Below are 10,604 nucleotides of genomic sequence, written 5' to 3'. Positions count from 1 at the left end.
CTGCCCTACTGGGGACGCTTGACGCGGTCTGCACGATGAAAGGGGAAGCTTTATTATTCAAGGCGGCTTTTTCACTAGCCTTTTATGGCGCATTTCGCGTTGGGGAATTGGTCACCCAGAATAAACAGGATGCACAGGGAGGTTTGCAGGAAGACCATGTGAAGATACATGGCGACGCCCTACTAATATCAATTACAAAGTCCAAAACTGACCAAGAGGCCAGCGGTGAGGGGTTAGTGTTGCACAGAGCACATGGCAATCCACGCTGCCCTGTAGCACAATTGGAGGCATTTTTGGGGCAGAGATCTTCTATAAGGTGTGGGACTTTATTAATCCATGCAGACGGTACACCTCTCACCCGGTTTCAGTTTAAGAGGGTCATGGACATGGCAATTAAGCAGACAGGTTTAGATCCTGCTCGCTTTGGAACTCACTCGTTTAGAATAGGGGCTGCGACCAAAGCAACAGCTAGGGGGTTACACAGCAGCAATGTCAAGAGAATTGGGAGGTGGTCCTCCAATTGTTACAAACGTTATGTGCGGCTGCACATGTTGTAAGTGGGCCATGTGCACTGTGATGATGCGTGTCTTTCTGCTTAATCTTTACAGTTTCTCGAACCTGTCACGCAGGGGGGAAACTGGCGTCGGAACATCTGCAACAAACAAAGGAAGGACAGGCACCTCCGACAGCGTCAGGAACACAGGTGGTTTGGATTATTGGCCATTCCTATGTGACACGTTTGAAAACATTTTTCTGTTCAGGGAATTACATGCACAGAGCGGAGCAGGCTGGTTTAAAAGTCTCATTCCATGGGAAAGGGGGCCTTTGTTTGAGTCAATGCAGGGGTTTTATAGGGGATTTGCTGAGTAGAAGGGGTCCCCGTCCGGATATCATTATCTTACACCTGGGAGGGAATGATCTGGTGAATCTAGGTAGAAGAGGGCTGGTGGAATCCATAATCACAGAAGTGGGTTGGTTAGCAAAAGCATGCCAGGGATGCACCATCGCATGGTCGCAGATGGTACCTAGATGTCAATGGGGGGGGGGGGAGTCTGGAAGGGCACACTGAACCACTCGGTAAGACGTATCAACAACAAGATAGAGAGGTTGTTTAGGTCTCCACAATTGCAGACTATCGCCCACGGGTGTATCAGGGTGGACCTGTGCTTCTTAAAAGACGGTGTCCATTTATCAACTGTGGGGAATGCTATCCTCTCGGAGAATCTGCTGGCGTGGTTGGTGGGCTTGAAAAGCAGGGCATGACTTCCTAGTTAGCCTGAGGGTAGGGGGGGCCAGATAGTCAGGCAACTATGCTGGCCTGTGGCGGTAAGGTCATGATTGGTGAGCAAACAATTTAAGGTCCTTAGGGGCGGCGCCATTCTTGAATAGGGTCGCCCAAGGGGGAGGGACAAGTCGTCCCTCCTAGAACTCTCCAGGGGCAGTTACAGCCGTTGTGGCTGTATGGGTGCGGGGGAGGGGAGAGTTTCGCGTTTCCTAGGCTGGTTGGCCACCCCGCACGTGCACAATGGCGCCAGTAAAGGGCGCAGAACGGCAAGGGCCCCCGATGGAGATAGTATACAGAGCGTACAGGGTTAACTGGGGGGGGGGGGAGTACCCTCACGGTGAACAGGCCCTCTCCGCATGCGCACTCAGGTGGGAGGGCGGGGTTTAATTGATAAGGATCTGACGACACCAGTTATTGACCTTGCCGTAGGCTCAAACATGGATACGCAGAAAGTGATTGCCATTATGATTATGAATGATGTTATGCTTAGATTCGGATACGAATAACTTGTATTAGAGTTATGTTAAGGATAGCCATCGGATATCTGTACATATCAAATGTAATCAAATGTCAATTATATGATTATCTGCGTAAATGTTTGTAAAAATTGTTAATATTCATTGTTTGATTAATTTTGTTAATAAATACAGCCAGAGGTTATCTACTACCCCCTTTGCCAACTAAACTCTTGTTCTTGATATTCTGTGGGTGTGAACAAGGGAGGAGGGGGTATAGGTAGTACCCGGCCATATGAAAGGTAGAAGGAGGAAGCAGGGAGCGAGCGCTCCGGGGTAAGCCGGAGGCACCGTGAGAGAAGCGAGAGCTGCCGGGTGAAGGTGGGAGTGCCGGCATGTAGGATGAGAAGGGCATGAGGACAGAGAGTTCAATGATCCATGCAAGAGGGAAGGGGCACCAGTGATGCGAGAGCATGGACACTACTGCGGACTGTCACTGAGAGAGAGGTGCTGAGGGGGTGCCACCCACGGAGAGGCATTGAGGACGGGCACTGATTGAATGATAGTGAAGGGCACTGAGGACTGGCACCAAGGATTGGTACTCACAGACTGTCTTGAGGATTGGTACTCACAGAGGGGCACTGTGGACTGGTACTGAGCGAGTTGTACCGAAGACTGGCGCTGAGGACTGCTGCTAACAGAGGGGCACTGAGGACTGTCACTGGAGAGGGATTATGCGGACTGGCACTGAGCGAAGGGCACTGAGGATTGGTACTCACCGAAGGTCTCTCAGGACTGATGCACACCAATTGACCATTGAAGACTGTGTTGAGTGAGGGATACTGAGGACAGGTACTGACCGAGTGAGCCCTGAAGACTGCGCTCACTAAGGGGTACTGAGGGCAGGTACTGACGGAGTGAGCACGGAAGACTGTGTTCGCTGAGGGGTACTGAAGACAGGTACTGACAGTGACTTTGAAAACTGTGTTCATCGAGGGGTACTGAGGACAGGTACTGACCGAGTGAGCCCTGAAGACTGCGCTCACTAAGGGGTACTGAGGGCAGGTACTGACGGAGTGAGCACGGAAGACTGTGTTCACTGAGGGGTACTGAAGACAGGTACTGACAGTGACTTTGAAAACTGTGTTCATCGAGGGGTACTGAGGACAGGTACTGACCGAGTGAGCCCTGAAGACTGCGCTCACTAAGGGGTACTGAGGGCAGGTACTGACGGAGTGAGCACGGAAGACTGTGTTCACTGAGGGGTACTGAAGACAGGTACTGACAGTGACTTTGAAAACTGTGTTCATCGAGGGGTACTGAGGACAGGTACTGACCGAGTGAGCACGGAAGACTGTGTTCACTGTGGGGTACTGAGGACAGGTAGTGGGTGAGTGAGCAATGCAAAGTACTATTTTTTTTGTTTCTGGTTTTGAAAACGAGGTGCACTTGACGCCTCGGTGGTATTTAAACACAAGGCTCTATTGGGCATCCGTGTACATAGTTCTGTGAGTGTATGGCTACCGTAACGGTCTGGCGTGGGCCTTTCGTTGAGGTCGTTTGCAGGACTGACTTTTGTGATCGTGTTTCCTGATAGTAAATGAGAGTAACATAGAAGGGTTCGGCAGTAGAGGGTGTGCCTCTCTAGCCTGGATGACAGGGGGAGAGAGTGATTGATGGTAGAAAAGGGAGGGGGCGGCATTTTTCAATTCTTGCCTGGGGCGGCAAAACACCTAGAAATGGCCCTGTGCACCAGAGGAGGACTAGCTGAACATCAGCCCAGTGTTAGAAGTAGGCGGGAACGGAAGGGCACGGCGTGCCCCTACTTTTAAAAATTATTTCAGTCCGTTCCCCTACTTCTCTGTTTTAAAAAAGCGTCCCGGGACTGCAGGAATAGCTCTACTTTTAAAATTTCATCTTTATCTTTCAGCCTGTGTGGTGCACATCGAGGAAGGCCTCTGCAGTGCCCACGACCTCCTCCCCCTTCCCCTCTGTGTCTAGGGGCTTGCAAAACAACACCGAAAGGGCCATCAGTTTTAGGTTAGCACGAAAACTGTTACCTCTGATGGCCCTGCTGCTGCCGTGATTCACACCTCATTTAGTGGGGCCGCGTCTTGCCTGCACCCACTGTGACCAATACAATGGTCACGTCAGGATACTTTGGTGTCCCCGACCTTGACCTCCTCTGCCCTTTATTTTCGGGTTCACGCAGACTGTCGGTCGCCACCTGGAAAAAACAAGCATTTGCAATGCAACAGGTCTCGCATTTATACGAGTTTTAGCTATTGGCATTGTAAATGAAAATGCCTTTTATTTATGTTTGTTTTTGAAACATAAATAAAAAGCATTGTCATTTACAATGCCAATAGCTTAAACTCGCGTAAATGCGAGACCTATTGCATTGCAAATGCTTGTTTAAGATTGCTGTGGGTAATTTACTTGTAATTTTTCTATTTTGGTATATATGTTTATATGGTGGTGAAGCCATTAGTATTCCAAGCCATATGTTTTCAGTTGTGTGTTAACCAGGAGGGTAGGCCGAGGGGAACTCACCAACAACCATTCCATTCTCTGACAGGACTGTCCAACGCAAATGAGGTGTACTTTATGTAAGGTTTGATGGAGGAGTTACAAGGCACCAGTCTATTTTCTTTGCAGCCTGGAGCCAAGAGAAATCTATTAGGGTCCCTGAAATTTCAGTTGCAGCAAAGCCTTCTATCACGCTGTGCAAGGGATTTCTACCATAAGAGGCCATGGATGGAATGGGCATTGATATTCTACTCATTCTCCGCTTTGAATGCGAGTTCCTCAGCAAATGGGCTCAGTTGAGTATTAAATCTACCAGCTCCCCGATGCAGGAATGAAAATCTGCATTACTCCAAGTCTTCCTTGTCTTAATCTTTGGATTCCCTCCCTATTGCTCAAGGACCAGTTTCAACCTTTCCCAGACATGGGATGACACGGGCAACATTTTAAAAAACAACTGAGTTATTTTCTTTTTCTAAAGTTCACATCACTCAGTAATCCTTTGGACACTCCGATTCGCCACACCTAACAAAGTAATCTTAAACAGAAGTTCAGATTTGCCAGTAATCACGTGGGAAGTGCTCAAGAATGAGAGAGAGTATCGAGTGAGAATTAAACAGGACCAGGTGATAGAAACACAAACTACAAGATAGCCCAAGGCTAGCACCTGCTGTTCATGGTGACTGTTTTTTCCCCCAGTTCTAAAAAAAATGTCCTCCACTTTATGGCCTTTAACTACTAGATGTGAAAGGACGTACCAAGGAGAGGCCAATGACTGTATGGGTGCCAGCATTCTGCTCTGTTCTCTACTTCGAATTCTATTTCCTGTGCATAAAGTGTACATGAAACCTACATCTATTCATCCATGCAGCCTTCTGTACATCTTAAAATCATCTCTCGAATACCCCTTGAGCTTTATCTGGTACTGTACGTATACTTGAATTCTCTTCATATGAGACACTCCGGGTTGGACTGTACGTGCCTGCGCCTCTGTTCAGCTGTGAACATGGGTGACAAATGCTGGCGTTCTGCACGCAGGGTGCATTAAGGTTTCTGTGCAGAAATACATTAGGGTTTCGTGTTAGTCTGCGTAGGTCATGAGGGGGGTGTTGCTAAACATGAGGGGACACCTAAACTATTGCTAAACATAGAGGTTGGCGCACCCTCCACAGGTCAGCGTCCAGTGCAGCCGCACCAGTTGTACTGCCCTAAAGCCGGCCCTGCATACGAGTCATCTAAAGCAACGTCGGCGTCCTGCATCGCTGTGGGAATGCACGCGCTGTAAAACGACAACCTGCTTCGTGGTTTCTCTAATATTCAACAGTTTTGTTCAGTGTTACAAGTTAGTTACAACACACAGCCTCTCATCTTCCCAAGTAACGACCTATCATCACCTTCCGGCTGATTACTCCAAACCACCATGTTTAAGAAAACAAGCATCGATCTCTTGTCTTTATGGGGCTATGTGTTTCTATCTAGAAACACATGGCCCCATAAAGATAAGAAAGTGCTTTGCGACAGCAGCAAAGCAGGCGAACCAGTCCGAATCGGAGGCCAAAGGGCGTCAACAGAAAACCCTCATTTCCAATGGCAGGCCACCGTCTAGCATAAACGGTGACGCCAGCCAATAAAAATGAGGGGCGGGGCTTCAAGTCCCCTTCTCAAATCTACTCTCCTACAAAATCTCACGCCCATCGGCAGCGCTTTACGCTGCAACGCCAATATCGCTCTTGTTTTTTGCGAGTAGAATAGTTGGCCAAGCAGCACAATTCAAAAGGTATCCTTTTCAGGACACTTGAATACATATGTACTATACTATGTTTGAGCAGCTAGCTAGCTGACATGAATATAAAGGAGCCATTGTGGATTTCCGTGAGTCAGATCAGATTCTCTTGAAGAGGCCCTTTCTCTTCTGAGCCCTGCTTAACACATGTGTACAGGAGGAGCCCTGTATTCATGTCCTCAATGTTTGGGCCAAAAAAATACTCATTGATTTCTGAACAATGAGAGTAAAAGTGTTAAGGTAATATGTCGTTCCTGATTATATTTCGAATGCTTTACATAATCCTGCATTCCCTATGAGTGTTTGCATTTTCACATCTGAGTCACATCCAGGTGTTTATAATGGGGCAGAATTGGGTTGCAGCTGAAGACAGTGCGAGTTTCACTCAGTGGGGCAGAAGGGTGTTCGGGGGATAGGATGTGGCACTATGGCCAGAGCTACAGAATTTTGAACTGGGAAACCTGATTCAGCCTTCATGACTAGTCCATCAGACCACTCTCCTGAGGTAGCACATTCCCCTACTAGACCTTAGAAGGCCCTACTAGACCTTAGAAGCCCTGGTCTCTTAGCACCAGCAGGTGGACCTTACCGGTGGCCAGTATTGGTTAACCTTGAAGCCCTGTCCACCACAATCCATACTGAAGGTCACCTCCAGTCTTGCGGGCAGGCCTACAAAGCAGCACACCCTAGAGCAGCAGTGACTTTGCCACTGAGCTCACAGGACCCTTGAGGCCAGTCCGCCTCACCCGTTGGTGCTTCCATTTGCCTTGTTCCAGCAGTACTAATGCAACTCACCAAGGATTGGCAATGCAGGATTTGCATGCACACCAGACTAAGGGGAATGTTTACAAGGGCCTTGCATCATGCTTGCACTTTGCAACATGGTACATGCACAACGCAAAGTTCCAGCTGGGTGACCTACCCAGAAGGCTGCTGCGGCATGATATGACCATATATGAGGTGGATCGTTCAATACAGATGCAGATTTTAGTGCTTGAATCAATGGCTGGTTCACCTGGGCCCTTTGCTACAACCGCATTAAATGCTGCTGAACGGATGCAGTTTGCAACAGAACAAAGGCTGTGTTAGCATCAAAAGGGCACAGTTCTTTAGGAGCTTAGCAAATAACCTGCGAAAAAGGATGACTGACTAATGCATCAAATGTTTCTAGATGCACAACCACAAACAATGACGAAATGGAATACAAAGAGTTGGTACATAGAATGAAACTCTTACAACCAGTTTATTGGCCAGATCCAGTAGACATCGTATATGGTGAGGCAGAATTACTAAACCGTTGTAGCAGGTTGCAGGTATTTGATACTAGGCAGTACATCCTTAGTTTCAGAGAGTACAAACAAAATAAAAATTGCATCCCTGGAAGCCTGAAACCATTAGTGCATATTATAGACACCTTTTGCACCTCCACTGCTGAATGTGAACGGGGCTTTAGTGTAATGAATGATGTGCTCACACCACTGCGGAACAGAATATCAATCAATCGTCTGTCTTCTACAATGTTCATAAATATCATGGGGCCACCTGTCATAGAATTTAAACCTGAATTTTATGTTCAGAAATGGTTAGAAAGAGGGAGGAGAAGTGCCGATGAAAGAAACTGCATGGCTCGGACACAAATGTCTGATTCCACTTATAAGCGTATTTGGAACATTCTGTGATTGGAAACATGTCCCAGATTGTAAATGTATTAAATGTAAACAACTTCTATATTAAACCTCAAATAAACATGTTTTTCCATTGTTTGAATTAAAGAACATTATAAGCTGTAACTGGTCAGTGAAATGCCAAACGTACTAAAAATTGATATGTTTTGCTATTTCTAGCCACACCTCCGACTCCGCCCACTGATCCAATCTTCGGTTTATTCCCGCCCTCTCATTCACCGCCCACAGTTACCCTACTTTTTTTTCCCCACTTCGACCACTGCATCAGCCATACTCATACCCAGCTCCGAAAGGCGGAGGGGCTGCTTCATCAAATAGTTCAGGTGCTGCTGTAAATGCAGGTCATAGAATACTGCTATGTGAAAAAATAGGCTCTCCCATATTAGGCAAGACTTTGACTGACAGGCCATGGGATGTATCTTTGGACTACTGTACTGCTTGTAACGGCACGCCATCTGCTTCTTTCACTTAAGATGCTGCGTCCTGGACACGATTTTTACTTCTGAGATGCTGACAATGAATTGAGCCTTAGTCTGCTGTAACACCAGGCCTTCCTTTATTGAAAGGTGCATTTCTGCTCTTGCTTTCAATAACTTGCCCAAGCGAGCTCCGGGTGCAAGTCTGAGCCTAGCCCACCTCACGGCACAGGAAGATACCCGTCTCCTTCCTCCAAGATACTACAGCACATCTGCTGATTCATTTGCACAGTTTATGTATTTGCACAGTGCATGCCTTTCTTTCCTGCTTGTGGTCTCCAAAAAGCAGGAATGTTGCCTTCCGGCCATCCACAATGTCTTGTTTGTGGCCATAGCCCACCTCCCATCTGTGAGTGAACACAGGTGGCTTTGATTGCTACTGCCAGAAGGGACTTTTATATGTTTCTTTGCCACATGAGCAGGCCAAAGGCACCCTCAAGCGGGTGCATCCGGCCCTCGGGTGCCATTTAGGAGCATTGCTCTAAATGGCTCCCTTTGACTGCATAAACCCAATTGACAAACGGGTGGGTGAAACTGCAGCCAATAGAAGCAGATCCAGACACCACAATGGCTAAGTGTGTTCTGTCCACCAGTCACACTGTTCCTTTCATGGAACTCCTTAAAAGCGGTGTGCTGCCTACCAACAATTTACTCCACACTTTCAACAGTCTGATTCTTCTTTTGAAATCTATGATGTGCATAACTGAGATAGAAATAGTGTTCAGACCCCCTTGAAGACCCACAAGTTAATTGAAATAGAGACTTCAGAATGGTCCCACTTCTTGCTGATTTTTATGGACCTTGGGCTTTCAAGATCCATTTTCACATACTGATTAAACCCAAGTATTGAAAATATTTGATTCATCATCATACACATGATATCCATTCAATAAGTAGGGCTTGGCTCAACCCTAAGGAGGATCTCAAAATATGTGGTGGCTTTTGGCTGCTTATTTGCTGTGATTGACTAATATTGGCGCATTCAGAAATTATAGTGCTTTAGGGGTTCAGTAATGTCTCTGTTTCTTTGCTTAGGTTTGGGGTGAATGTAAAAATGGCAATTCACTACCTTTCCCAACCATGGTTTCCAAGATGCAAAAGTAAACTCAGAAACTCAGTATGGAGAAAAGAGTAGAAATAATAATAACATAAGCCCATTCCTTCCTCCGTAAATATGTTTTCTCCATCAGCTGTACTGAGCCGTCCTTTGCACAATGTCCTACTACACTCCACTCATCAAATTATGCAGGAGGGTACTAGTAAGAAATTGGGTTACAGGTTGAGAGGGGTAAAATCCTACTCAGCAGTAACCGCAATCCTTGTCAGGGGAAGTCACGAGCAAACCCCAAATCAACCTGTGCTCAACCATCTGGTAGCTTGCACAGGCCAGTCAGGCTTAACATATAGGCAATTTTTGTAAAGTATTTGTGCATCTTTTCAAACATTAATAAAATTAAAAAACACTACACCAAAATAATCTCACACCAAATTAGAAAAATAGAATAGATTTTCATAAAAAAACAGATATGAAAATTACAAAAATCCAATCAGTAGATCCGGGGATATGCAATTTAAAGATTTATGTGAAAATAGCACTAAAAAGCCCAAGGTGACACTCGTAGCTATCTCGCATTGAATTGACGAACTGTGCAAGTGACACGGTTTTGGCACCAACAGGCCTGTCTGCCACAAACAGCCTAAAAATATAAATTCAGCCTCTCTGTGGCTACTCCAAGGGTCCAAGACCAGAGGGGCACCATCTGGGGGACCAGGGGCTTGCTTATCTGGCTCAGGTGATTGGGAGCCTGGTATCTCTGGCTCTGAACGGGAGGCTAGCTGACTAGTCCTTGGGGTCACTCTGGGAGTTCTGAGCTCGGGTGCAAGTCCAAATCCCTCTGACTCCGGCAGGAGGGCAGCAGTCAGCAGGGCAGCAATCCAGCAAAGCAGCAGTTCAGAAAGGCAGTAATCCGGCAAGGCAGTAGTCCAGCAGAGTGGCAGTCCTTTCAGCAGCACAACAGGCCTTCTTCCTGGCCGGTTTGCCACAAGTCCAGAAGTGTACTGAAGGGTTGGTGTCTGAGGGCCAATATTTATGCCTTGTTGTTCCTTTGAAGTGGGAAAAGCTTCTAGAGGTTTCCCTATGAAGTTCACATGCTTCCTGCCTTACCCGCCCTGGCTCTGCACTGACTACAGGGGTATGCAGCCCGTTGTGTAGAGGCAGGACATAGCCTATTCAAGTGTAAGTAGGGCTGTGCCCATCCCCACCCTCCCATCCTGCCAGGTATGGCCCATCCAGGCACACCTAAGCTCTCTATTGTGTGTGGCTTTCTAAAACGAATACATAAAGCCCAACTGTCAGCTGCACCCAGTAGTTGGACACACGGACAGGCTGCAGGC

General features: G+C 47.1%; 1 protein-coding gene across 1 annotated transcript in view; it reads left to right on the top strand.

Annotated features, from left to right (window-relative positions):
- The first annotated feature begins 566 nt into the window (after window positions 1-566).
- The window catches only part of LOC146830144 (uncharacterized), a 75,922-nt gene continuing 65,884 nt past the window's right edge, over window positions 567-10,604 (top strand). The window contains exon 1 of the mRNA XM_085604394.1: window positions 567-703. The gene's annotated coding sequence lies outside the window, so the exon portion shown is untranslated. The remainder of the gene's footprint in view (window positions 704-10,604) is intronic.

The sequence above is a fragment of the Triturus cristatus genome, chromosome 5_1 (genome assembly GCF_964204655.1).
Source record: "Triturus cristatus chromosome 5_1, aTriCri1.1, whole genome shotgun sequence".
Taxonomy (NCBI): Eukaryota; Metazoa; Chordata; class Amphibia; order Caudata; family Salamandridae; genus Triturus; species Triturus cristatus.
Note: the sequence above shows the minus strand (reverse complement) of the source record. Positions and strands in the feature narration are given on the sequence as shown.